Source organism: Pelodiscus sinensis, chromosome 7, assembly GCF_052426305.1.
Source record: "Pelodiscus sinensis isolate ZL-2025 chromosome 7, ASM5242630v1, whole genome shotgun sequence".
Taxonomy (NCBI): Eukaryota; Metazoa; Chordata; order Testudines; family Trionychidae; genus Pelodiscus; species Pelodiscus sinensis.
This window is the reverse complement of record NC_143058.1, coordinates 45067071-45080891: the sequence shown is the minus strand read 5'-3', so window position 1 is coordinate 45080891 and position 13821 is coordinate 45067071. Positions and strand designations below refer to the sequence as shown.

At 40.3% G+C, this 13821-nt stretch overlaps 1 protein-coding gene across 7 annotated transcripts in view; it reads left to right on the top strand.

Moving 5' to 3' along the window:
* OLA1 (Obg like ATPase 1) overlaps positions 1–13821 on the top strand; it is a 220775-nt gene that overhangs the window by 80252 nt on the left and 126702 nt on the right. The window lies entirely within an intron of this gene.

Sequence of the window (13821 nt, the reverse complement as noted above, 5' to 3'; positions counted from 1 at the left end):
TTTATGTATATTTTATCTGCCAAAAATTTCCCAGAAATTGCTTAATTGCCTTGAAATATTTACAGAATTGACCAGTGACACCAGTCTGTGCTTTTTCAAGGAGGGTAATATGCACAAATAGGTATCGTTGGGTATAGCCAGCAGCTACCCCTACATCAGAAAATGTTTAGATGCATAACTATTTTAAGTATCAAATAACGTAGTTCATGTAAAAAATCAACTCTTGAATGTGGTAGTAGAATGTATATAATACTATTGCTGACTTAGGTGCTATTAATATGATCCGGCAAAGATGACAGTTGTGACTACTAGATGGTGCCAGATAGTTAGAGAATATAACTGAACATATTTCAGAATATAGTTATTCTTGAAGTTAAATACTGTTCTAAAAATCAGCACAGTTGAGACTGAGTTTTTACCTTAGTGAAAGTATGTGCTGTAGAAGTAACTCCTTTACAACTTGTGTGCTAGGCAGTCAACCAATCTTGAAAGAATAGCCTGTTTTTATAAGGGAAGGGGTTACATTCAAAATATCCTGTAAACACTGAATTGCATCTGGCACATAGTTACTCTGTATAAATACATGTATATTGTTAGGGAAGAAACATGCAACCCAGGACCAGATGGGGTAAACAGACTACTTTATGCTGATGCACGTTTACCTCAGAACCCCAACACAACATTCCGGGTGGCAATGATTTGGCACCAGTTACACTCCTTTATCCATTTTAGTATGTTAATTCACATGTCCGTCACTACTTCCCCATAATCCTTATTTAGTAATGTTAACTCCTATGCAATGAATATTAATAGGCAGATGATGAATATTATTATATCTGCCCCGTTTACTCTTTAGAGGATTTTCAGTTAGATCAGTGCTTTTCAACACTATATGCTTTCCAAGTTAGCAGGACGTGATCCTGAAAGTATTTTTACAGAGCAAGTGAAAAGATAAAAAAAGAAAACACTGAGTGCAACTATCCTTGCAGCCTAGAAAGATAAAAGGGGAAAAAACATGTTCAAAGGACAATGCCTGCTCTGGCCAGACCTCTCTCACTATTGTCTTTCCGGATCCCTATTAATTCTTATATATCCCAACATAAACGTCTAATAGAAAATATTCCAAAACTTTCTCTAAAGATAAAACTTTATTATTTTATGGAGTTCTTATTTTGATTACTAAGGACATTGACTGAAAACAGAGTTCTTAGGACTTAAGATTTCACCTGTTTCCAGTCTTTGTTCCTCATCTGAGGATCTCAAAATTGGCATCACAATTAATTGAATAGTAATAACTAGGGATGTTAGTAGTAACAAGGGATTAGTTAGTAATAACTAAGGAGAGAGGCAGCAGGAACTTGAGACAGTGGGTACTGAAGAAGCTTCAGGTGGCTCTTGTACATTTCAAAGGGAGAGGAGCAGCAGTTGGGACCAGTGTGAGTGGGACTGTTTCAATGCCTGCTCACACCATTTCCCCACTACCCTCTCCCTCCCCTCTCTTGCTCCCTGCAGAGACAGTGCTGGGGGGAACCGGCTTTTAAGTTGGATCTCCCCCAGCACCAGCTCCTCCTCCACCCCCTACCTTGCTGCTTCTCTGATGGAAGCATTTGCTTATTGGTAGTTGACTAGTTACTTAACATCTTTATGCTGGAGTAGCCTCGGTCTGCGGGGAGCTTGAGGTCCCTCCCCAGGAGTAGGGTCGGGAGCTTGTTGGCTTCTAGCGTCACCAACGGGGTGAGCATTTTAGTAACCATGTAACCTCTGGAAGGCAGCAGTGCGGGGGATAGGGGGAGGAGGCAGCTCCATGGCAGCTGGCATGTATGGGGAGTTTAGTATCCTGTTCCAGTATAAATTGTAGTTTATTGATATTGTGTTGGGCAGGTTTAAGTTGGGGGCTGTAGGTGATGACAAGTGGTGTTCTATTGTTGGTTTTCTTGGGTCTGTCTTGAAGTAGATGGTTTCTAGATATTCATCTGGCTTTTTCAATTTGTTTTTTTTATTTCTCCGGGTGGGTAGTTGATGTTTATAAATGCTTGGTAGAGATCATGAAGTATCTGGTCTCTGTCAGAACTTAAACCTGTCCAACACATTTTCAATAATCTACAACCAATATTGGAACAGGATACTAAACTCCAAGAGGCTGTGGGAGACAGACCCATAGTCTCCTATAGACAACCACCTAATCTCAAGATGATTCTTACCAACAACCACAGGACATACCACACTAATATCAACCCTGGAACCTTCCCTTGCAACAAATCCCATTGCCAGCTTTGTCCACATATTCTCTCTGCTGATACCATTATTGGACCTAATCAATTGAGTTATAAGATGAAGAACACATTTCTGCTCATCCAGAAATATAATTTATGCTATCATGTGCCAAAAGTGTCCGTCTGCTATGTACATTGGACAAACGTCTCAGACACTTTGTCAAAGAATCAATGCCCACAAAACAGATATTAGAGAGGATCACAAAGAAAAAACAGTTTCTTGCCATTTCAGCTAGAAAGGGCATTGTCTCAATGACTTGACTACCTGCATCCTGCTTCAAAGACATTTTAACACCAGACTTGGAAGAGAATCCTCTGAACTGTCATTCATGCTTAAATTTGAGAGTTTACGCCTAGGTCTAAACAAAGACATTAATTACCTTACCCATTACAAAGATAGCTTCCCTAATTATCACCTCTAATATCATTAGCTCACAGACATTTACCTCCCCTGCTCATCCCCCTTCTGTTATGAAATTTGACTTGTCCTTTTCATATGTGTTCATTTTTTGATTGTATCCTTTGGTATATATGGTCATGCCAATTTTCTTCCACTATTTGATCTGAGGAGGTGGGTCTGGCCCACGAAAGCTCATCACCTAAGAAACCATCTTGTTAGTCTTTAAAGTGCTACATAGTCCTGTTTTTTGTTTCATTCCATTTTTTCTCATTGTAAAACATTGCTTAAGGCTGTATTTTACAGCTTACTTGTTGCAAAATCAAATATTTGAAATTTATAAAGCATTGGGAGACTAAGTTGCTTCAATCATTATGCTACCATTAACATATGCAAGATATTTTTCCAAGTATTTAAATTTAAATAGTTATTTTAATAACTTGGAAGCTGAGAACTTTTTTCTAAATTTCTTAAATTTTGTGATAAGGCATGTCTCATTTCAAGGCTAAAAGATTGCCATTAATATTCTCTTTGTTGACTTGTGTTCTGTTCATATCCTGTGCTTCAGTAAGCAAGGAATTTTGTCAAATACCTTCAACTATTTTCTGCCCTATTTGTAATATTGAGACTGCACAATTGTCATTCATTGATGTTCTAGCAATAGATGGTCAGTTATAGGTGCTTTCTTTTTTTAATTCGACTAAAGATGCTGGCCCATTGTAGGGAGTGGACGAGGATAGGATCACCATATGTCTAGTTTTTCCCAGACATGTCCTCATTTTCTCATGTTAAATCGCTGGCTGGCCAGCTTTTTAAATGGTTAAAAATGTCTGGAGGCTTTGGGGGGTGGCTGGTTCTTGAGGAGGGGCAGGTGCATTGGGTTGGAGTGGAGGGGTTGATGGTGCCTGATTCTGGGGGTGGGGTGGGTGCATTGGGTTATATTATGGATTCTGGGAGGGCACATGGGTCTAAGGGAGGGCAGAGGTGCTTTGTTTAGAACAGGAAACCGGGGGTTAGAAATTCTGGCTTCTTTTCTTTCCTGTAGGTGGGCAGTGGGTCTGTTGGTTAGATTTGGAGGTTCTAGTCTCAGCACTGTGAGGACGGTGGGCGCTGGTGCATGGTGGGCGGGCAGGGGAAATGAAGTGATTCTGGGAAGCAGAATTCCTGGGTTCCTTTTCTAGCCATGCCACTTCTACCCTCCGTGCCTTTAACTTCATGCTCCAGGACAGGCCTCAGCCAGCAGCCTTCCTGGCCCCCCATCTTTCTTCTGGCCCTGTAGCAGCCCAGACTGCCAGCTGATTGGTGGTGCTGCTGGAGCCCGTGCATCTCAGTGCTCTGTAGCGGGAAACAGGAGCCCGGCATATGGCGTCCCCTCACAACATGAGAGCCATTGGGGGCTGCAGCAGCCCTGGCAGCCGCAAGGTGGCGGCTAGAGTCCCGAGCTTGGCACGAATGGGGATGAGTTTGCCGGATCCCGAGCCCAGTCTCCTGTGCGAGTTCAAAGTTGAAAGTTCAGATATGGTAACCCTTGACAAATATTGTGAGTCAGTGTTCTTCCCTCTCAGAAAGCCAAGTGGGTAGGTATTGATAATTTGTTTATCCAATCTGAGGACTTTCCCTTTCAGTATTCCAGAGAATTCTGTTACCCCTGTCTTGTTTAACATGTAATTTTTGTTACTACTTATTTTTATTACAAGTATCCAGAGAGCCCAATCAGGATCCTTCTCCATTGTTTTTAAGTTGTAAAATTGAAACATAAGAACCTGAAGCCTAAATAGGGACAGACAACAGGTGGCTGTAGAAAATAAAAGGAGGAAGGAGGATGACAAAGAGAAAGTGATAAGAAACTAGAGTTGTGCAGTTTGAAGACTTAATAGTTTTGTTTTTAAGCAAATGAGAATCACTGCGGCTGCTGGGGATAATTAATGCATTTATTTGGATGTCTTTGTCACTGTTTTGTAGACGAGTCTCATATCTCAGACATCTTTTATGTAATAACATTTAACATCCCAGTGGTGGGAAAAACACTACAGCAGCCCAACACTGTGGCATTTATTTTCAGAAAGGGGAACTACACAAAAATGAGGAGGCTAGTTACTCAGAATTTAAAAGCTATAGTGACAAAAGTAAAATCCCTGAAAGCTGCATGGAAGCTTTTCAAAGACACTATGAGAGAGGCCCAACTTAAATGTATATCCCAACTTAAAAAAACATAGTAAGAGAACCAAAAATGTGCTACCGTGGCTTAACAACCAAGTAAAAGAAGCAGAGAGAGATAAAAAGACATCTTTTAAAAAGTGGTAGTCAAATCCTAGTGAGGAAAAATAGAAAGGAGCATAAACTCTGTCAAATTTAAGTGTAAAAATATAATAAGGAAAGACAAAAAGGAGTCTAAAGAACAGCTAGCCAAAAACTGAAACAGTAATAGCAAAATGTTTAAGTATATCAGAAACAGGAAGCCTTCTAAACAACCAGTGGGGCCCTGGGGTGAATGAGATGCTAAAGGAGCACTCAAAGATTATAAAGTCATTGCAGAGAAGTGTAATAAATTATTTGCTTCAGTCTCCATGGCTGAGGATGTTAGGGAGATTCTCAAACCTGAGCCATGCTTTTTAGGTAACACATCTGAGTAATTGTCCCAGAGTGAGGTGTCATTGAGGAGGTTTTGGAACAAATTGATACACTTAACAGTAACTAGTCACAGGGACCAGACAGCATTCACCCAATAGTTCTGAAAAAACTCAAATGTGAAATTGTAAAACTATTAACTGTGGTTTGTAACCTATTCCTTAAATCAGCTTCTGTACCTAATGACACGAAGATGGCTAATGTGATGCCAACATTTAAAAAGGGCTCTAGAGGCGATGTTGGCAGTTACAGACTGGTAAGTCTAAGGTCGGTACCAGGCAAATTCGTTGAAAGCATCATAAAGAATAAAATTGTCAGACACATAGATAAACATAATTTGTTGGGGGAAAATCAACATGGTTTCTGTAAAGGGAAATCCTGCCTTTCTAATCTATAGAGTTCCTTGAGGGAGTCAACATACATGTGGACAAGGCGGATCCAGTGGATATAGTATACTTAGATTTCCAGAAAGCCTTTGACAAGGTCCCTCACCAAAGGCTCTTATGTAAAGTAAGTTGTCATGCGATAAGAGGGAAGGTCCTCTCTTGGATTGATAACTGGTTAAAAGACAGGAAACAAAGGGTAGGAATAAATGGTAAGTTTTCAGAATGGGGAAAGGTAACTACTAGTGGTGTCCCCCAACGGTCTGTCCTGAGGTCAGTCCTGTTCAACCTATTTATAAATTATCTGGAAAAAGGGGTAAACAGTGAGGTGGAAAAATTTGCAGATGATACTCAACTGCTCAAGATAGTTAAGACCAAAGCAGACTATGAAGAGCTTCAAAAAGATTTCTCAAAGCTAAGTGATTGGGCAACAAAATGGCACATTACATTTACAACATTATATTTCAAATAATGCACATTGGAAAAAATAATTCCAACTATACATTCAATATGATGGGGACAATTTAGCTACAATTACTCAAAAGGGATCTTGGAGTCATTGTGGATAGTTCTCTGAAAACATCCACTCAATGTGCAGCAGCAGTCAAAAAAGCAAACAATGTTAGGAATCATTAAAAAAGGGATAGACGATAAGAATCTTATTGCTTCTATAAAACCACATCCATTGTACTGAATGCTGAGTAGAGATGTGATTCCCTCATCTCAAAAAAGATGTATTGTAATTGGAAAAGGTTCAGAAGAGGGCAACAAAAATCATTAGGGGTTTGGAATTGGTCCAATATGAAGAGAGATTAAAAAGATTTGGACTTTTCAACTTAGAAAAGAGGAGACAAGCGGGTGGTATGATAGAGGTCCATAAAATCATGCCAGGTGTGGAAAAAGTGAATAAGGAAAATTTATTTACTTGTCCCTATAACATAAGAACTAAAGGTCACCAAATAGGCAGCAGGTTTAAAACAAACAAAAGGAAGTTTTTGTTCACACAGCATGCAGTCAACCTGTGGAACTCCTTGCCAGGGGATGTTGTGAAGACCAGGACTTTAACAGGATTCAAAAAAGAACTAGATAAATTCATGGAAGGTAGGTCCATCAATGGCTATTATCCAGGATGGGTAGGAATGGTGTTCTTAGCCTCTGTCTGGAAATGGATCACATGAGAGGGATCACGTAATGATTACCTGTTGTGTTTACTCCCTCTGGGGCATCTGGCATTGGCCTCTGTCAGCAGACGGGAAACTGGACTAGATGGATCTTTGGTCTGACCGAGTATCATCATTCTTACGTTGCTGGTGCCGTACTAGTTATATCTGTGGCTTTTATGGAATTCTTGCAATGATTGCTTTTGGATCTGGGACTTGTCATTGCTGTCTGTCTTTGTCACCTCCAGATAGGATCTTTCTTTGGAAATCACTTGGACGCTTCAACTGATTCATAGCACAGTAAACTGAGTGGTTAGAGGGATTGACCTTAGTGGTGTTTTATCAGGGCCCTCTGGAGAGTTGGCTTTTGGCCCCTTGGAAGGGATGGGGCCTTGGCCTGAAGGGGTGTGGTTGAGGCCTAGCCTCACCCAGCCAGCCCTACAGCTCCATCGGGGCTGCAGGTCACACATCAACAGTGCTTCTACTTTTCTCCCCTGACCTCCTGTGAGAAGCCTTGTTCCTTGCAAAAGTGATCCATAGACTAGCCCTGGAAATATTTGGTTTTGTACCTTCCAAAGATCCATTGAGATTAGTTTGTAAACTCTTTGGATCAGAGACTAATTTTTTGTTGCCTTTTTACAATGTTGAGCTTATCACAATACAAATAATATATTAATGGGTTATAATATATTCCTTTTTGAACAGGAAAGGCTCTAAGCTAGGGGTGAGGACCCTTTATTCGGTCAAGGGCCGCTGACCCATAGATAAATCTTTCGGGTGCTGCACACAACCAAACCCTCATTGATTTGACCCCTGACTGAGAAGGAGAAAGACACTCCTCACGTTCCCTTTGCACACGAGAGCCTAGGCTGGCCCAGGCTAGTGGATTTTGTGTGCTCCCATAGCATGCAGGGACAGGAGAAGGGCTGGAATGCCAGAGCAGGCTCCCCAATTCTGGGGAAGCCCCAATTCTTGGGAGCCAGATCCAGTCAAGGTGGGGGCCTCCTCTGGCCTTAGGTTCCCCATCCCTGTTCTAAACCAGGCAATCAGCAGACAGACAGCCAGTAACTCCAGAAGATGCTCAGCACATCTGAAAATCAAGCTTATTTATTTTTCTTAATTAGAGATGCCTCATTCAAGTACACAAGATTGCAAATTATGGCATATCTGGCAATATAGTGTCTGACTCCATATATATAACTAAAAACAGTACATCTGATTCCCGAGGACTTTTGGAAAAGGATTAAAAATAAGGTCTCGGTCTCTAACAATAGACAAAGATTAATTATCAGAATGGAATGAACCCTTTAGGTTTTCCTCTCCTCTTCTTTTTTCCTGGGGCCCAAGATTCTTTTGTCTCTGCTACTAGCAGTTTTCCTAAGGAAGCATTCTTCATATTGGTCAATACTAGTCTTTCTAGATCCTCCCAGAAAGGAGACTTTTATTTCTATATTGTGGATCGTGTGAAAATTAAGATGGAAAGATGGTACTTGCAATAATTCAAAGGGGATACCACATACACCGTTTTTCTTCATGTATAGGAAAGGATATATTATTGCTCCTATGACATAGATAAAAGGCTCAAAAGCCTAAATAGTTTTTTTTCCTGCAGATAGGACTGATAATCTTGAAATCAAAGAGAATGCGAGAGTCGTATTTAATTTATTTTATTGTCCAGAAAAAAATCAGGAGAGAACTTTACCTTTAATGGTTAAAAAAAAACACAGAAGTAGTTTGCAAAAAAGAACAGATCAGAAGTAATGATCTGTCTTTAAATCAGATTATGTAGACTAGGGAATCATCAAAATGCTTCTTTCTGGAAACTAACATTCACAAATACCTATGTTTTGTACCAGAATCAGTGTTTTCAGTATTACATTAACCCTGTGAACAAATATATGATTAACCAATAAGCCTAGGCTTATCAGTTAATCTTTTTGACTACTCGTATTCCCTTCCCCCTTGCTGCCTCTGTATGGGGGTGGGTGGGGGGAGAGCAGGAGTCAGTGCCTCCGTCAGAGGCAGCAGCACGGGGAGGGGGCAGGGAAAGGCTGCAGCTAAGCAGCCTCTGTCTGCAGGGGGTCCGAGCTCCCTGCGGACAGAGGTTACTTTGGGGCAGCAGCCCATCTGTGGAGAGTTGAGAGGTCGGGGTCCTCTGTATCAGTTTTTAAACTGTCTTGTGGATAAGCTCCTCCCTAGCACCCACACTGCTGCCTCTGATATAGAGGCAGCGTGATGTGGAGTGGGGCCAGAGCTCACTGGTTACTAGCCTTCACTGTGGGCTATAGAATAGTCGAGTAACATCTAAGAATTCATGCGGTTACTCAACTATTCAGTTACCCTATATCTAACATCCCTACTACATACTCTAACTTGGTCAGGAAACATATCCTGGGATGCATTTCTTTAGTGACAAAAGGAAGGTCTTTCTGTCTGCAGAAGAAGTAAGCAAAATAAATCGGGATGAACAAGAACACTTACCTCTGAAAATGAGATTAGAAATCGGGGGTTTGATTTTTTTTTTTTTCCAAGAAAAAAAATTGTGCTCTGGGCCTGGTTACTATCCAGAGTTCTTTTGCTGCTGCAGGGGGAAAGGCTGTGTTTTCAAAGAATTTGGACACTATTTACTTCCTAGGAAATGCTGCATTTCTCTGACATGATAGTTGTTGGATTTCTGCCTTCTCAGAGAAGTAATTTTTTTTATTTTTTATTTTATAGAATGCTCAATAATGATAGATAGTGCTGGGTAACCCCTTCAAATCATCACTATTCTGTGGCACTTGACAAAATCAATGTCACATCTTAACATAAATCTCCTAGAAAAGAAAGTGGTCCAGTGCTCCTGAACAAGATTTGGTGGACAGTGCAGTGATAGCATCTGCAATAAACAATCAAGGGGAATTGTAATGGGCCTCTGGGTTTAGAATCACATAAGGCACTGAGATTAGTTTCTACAGTCTTCATACAATTATCTCTAACTGGCAAGAGCAATTTGATAACTAATCTCAGAAGGTAGAAGATTCTGCCCGTGAAGTGATGACTACGTCCCTTTGTGGGTGAAGCAAGATAAAGTGATAGCGTATTTTAGACGTATATTGTTTAAGGAATCAATCACCGATTCTTGTTATACAGATACACCTGGAAAGTGTTTGTAGGTATGTTAGTTGTTTCTTTGCACTGCTTTCTTGTTGAGCCTTTCCTGCTGCTAAAACTGATTTATTAGGAGCAGAATTGTGTTCTCTTCCACTGAATTCTTGTATGACTGTAAATGAACCTCTCTGCCTTAGCAACAAGAAGTCCTGTGGCACCTTATAGACTAACAGATGTATTGGAGCATAAGCTTTTGTGGGCAAAGACCCACTTCGTCAGATGCATGTCTCTAACTGGCAACATGCATCTCGCAAAGTGGGTCTTTGCCCACGAAAGCTTATGCTCCAGTACGTCTGTTAGTTTATAAGGTGCCACGGGACTCCTTGTCACTTTTGCAGATCCAGACTAACACGGGTACCCTTCTGATACTCTCTGCCTTAATTTTTCCATCTAGAAAATAGAAGTTATAATCACTCACCTTTGTAAAGTGCTTTAAGATTGTTGGATAAAAGTTCCTCTTTATAAATCACGTTTATAAATTGATGGCTGCATACAATCAGGAATTGGATGCTATTATTAATACTTTAAATCAAATATTGCTGCTGTTGTTATCTTGCATGTGTTCTCCCTATACCTCCTCTAAAACACAGATTTTGTCCCTTTTATATGGTTGTGTAGAAGTGCAATTTATGATGTAATTTCCTTGTTGGGGCTAGAACTAGTTTCTCCTTACCCTAACTGCTGCTGCTGTGTTACTAGACATCCAATTCATGACTCATTTCATAATAGATAAACATGTACTTTCACATGCTCCTTGTGTGTATGTACATCAGACTGGTTGAACAAAGTATATTAGGTGGAAAATAATTAAGAATGAAGCTCAGATTATTAACTTCTTTTTAGTTACTTAAAATCAAGGTTAACCTTAATAAAAATGAGTCTTTTAAGTGGGAATTAAAATCTTCTCTTACGTTACTACAGTGTGAGTAAAACAAAATAATTATTGCCACATTCACTGCATGCTTGCATTTAAAATAAATTTATACATAATATTTAAAAAATCTAGTTAACTTTAAAATATGTAAGTTTTCTTGTCATTTAGGGTTCTGTGAAGCTGATCATCAAGAGGGTAGCAAATCATTGGCAGTTTCTATTTTCAGAGTTCCACATCCCAGAGTAATTTGCTTTAATTTCACCCAATTTAACCTATACTTTACACCATCACCATTCAGCTTTAATAGCTATGTTCTGTGCATAAGAAAAGCAGATAAATGTCCACAATTAGACTGCAAATGATTACAACTAGTTAGGGCCTTCTGAAGACAAAACTTAAAGGACTATGGCACTAAACAAAACCAGAAAAGACATGAAAAATTTTCTGCAAAAGTCAAGCTTACCCAGAGTGTGTTATCGATTTTTTTTTTTACTTGATTATCTTATGTTTAAGATATTATGCATGCCTTCTTTTAACTGAAAAATATTCTTCCTTAAAGAATATTAGGTCTTGGTTTACAGTTGATGCATTTTTACTGTACGCTAACTTACCTTTAAAGGAGGTTTAATATTTGCATTTGTAGGCATTTATGAACATATGCAACATTTTAAGACATACATATGTTTATCAAGTAACATGGGAGTTTTGTCTATAAAGTATAATTTACATATGAAGTCTGTGGTAGTCTAGCATCTTCAAAGTTTAACACTTTTTCTAATGCCTGTTATCACAACAATAGTCAAGGGTGTCAGTTTCCATTACAAATCCCCCTGATTCTCAAAATAATGGCATTCAACTTTTATCTTTTTGAAAAAATGTGACAAGTCACAACACTGTTTTATTTGGTGAATGGAGAGAGAAACATTATATGCAGGGTCCATATCAATATAGATGGGAGTGTGCATTCTTTACTTATACACACACTCCTCTGTAAATGCTAACTGCTTTAATAACATTTGTTGAGTATTTGCTGGAGAAGAGCGAGTATCAACTATAGTTCCTTACTGCTGGTCTTAAACATCAGAAGTATTAAACTTTCTCTTACCATTTCTATACAAGCTAATAAGCGAGTTCCCTTTTCCTTAGGGAAAATACTGACAGAAACCAGAAATAATACATTTATTTAGCTAATCTGGTAAATATTTGAGATTCTGATCAGTAAGAATATTCTTATTCGTTACTAATTATATAGTTTATGCATTTAAATACTTATCCAGATAGTAAATATAGATGCAATGCATTCATCTTATTTATATTTAATATCATGTCAAATAGTAACATAATCAATTTTATTAAACATGAAGCAGCAGATACAGGGATTTTTTTTATGCTGAATTAATCTAGGAAGACCCTTATTAATTGTACTTAATTGCATTCAAAATCAAAATATTGAAAAATGAATTGTAAATATATTTATTTGTACATCTATCTGTGTTGCATAGTGGTCTACGGTAGAGACAAAGCTTATACTGTAGGCAGCTTCATATTTTTATCAAACTAGTTTCATATGCTATATCATAAAACTTTCAGTCCAATCAGCAAGTACATTTAAATACTGCAAATTGTAGCAGCAAAACAATAATTCTGCTGATTAGCCCCTTTCCATTTCTTGTAAGTGAACTGTTTATGCTGTTGAGTACCTTTTGAAAAAAGAAAAAGCCAAAACAGCCTTGATTAGTCAAGGAGTAATTGGATGACTTGATTTTAGCAAGAGAATGAATTGGTTGATGATAGCCTGTAACTAAGTGTAGTGGTTCTGTTCAGATGAATACATAACATACAGTCATCAGATCTTGACAGGTATAACATAAGCATTGCAAAAATCTCTGGAGATTGGGATAAATTTTGTCTCGAGAAATTTTGAAGCAGATTCTTGAAAGAAGTAGAAGAAAAATGTGTGCTCTAGAAGAGCAACACACTCCGAACCATCACCGGTTTCTATGGCACCAATGCCTCCGGCACCGGAGACTCCCTCGGTGTCGACTGCACCGACGGGCGGCCTCACAGATCAGCTGAAACACTGTGCCAAGCCGGCACCGGGCTCGGTGCTGAAGAAGCACCGCACCGACATGCCACCACCGGGCACTTCAGCACCTGACGGGCTTGGCACCATCACCCTCACCATTGTCGGGGCCGACCCCTGCACCGCCTACTCCGCACTGTGCGGCACCGACTGCAAGTCACGAACGGCACCGTTCTTGAACCCGGAGCCGCACATCCTCGGCACCGCCTTCTCCTGCTTCTTCTGTCCATTCAAGGAGGTCCTGTCATTCTTCGGTCGTCTCTCGTTCCCCCAGCGACATCGGCACCGATTCAAGGAGCAGATTCTCCTCCCAGCATTCTAGCCCAGAGCACAGACCCCCCTCTTGGCAGCCTGCGGTAGTTCAATATGCATACCCTCCCCCTCCACACCCATGGCATGCCCAACAATACACCTACCCACCATTGCCATACGCCAACCCATGGCATCCCTGGGATCAACGGTCAAAAAAGGGCCACCATCGAGCGCCTTCCACCATTTCTAGACCTCCACCTCCCGATACTCCTGCCGCCACCGAGGTGCTTTCTGTAACAGAGCCAAACTCCCCGACCCCCTCGGAGGCACATGATTCGCTCTGAGGGAGAAACCAGATCGCCGCCTAACTTCTCGTCCTCATCACCGGACGAAGCGGTCACACCTGAAGCTCCGCCATCTGGGGATGACATCAGGAAATTTCAAGACCTTTTTAAAAGGGTGGTTGTAGCTCAACAACGAGATCTCCAGGAAGTGCAGGAGAAACAATATTTCCTTCTCTGCACACTGCAACCCACAACTACCTCCAGATTAGCTCTCCCCATGGATGAGGCTATTATGGATCCGGCTGATAACATCTGGCAAACTCCTGCATCCATCACC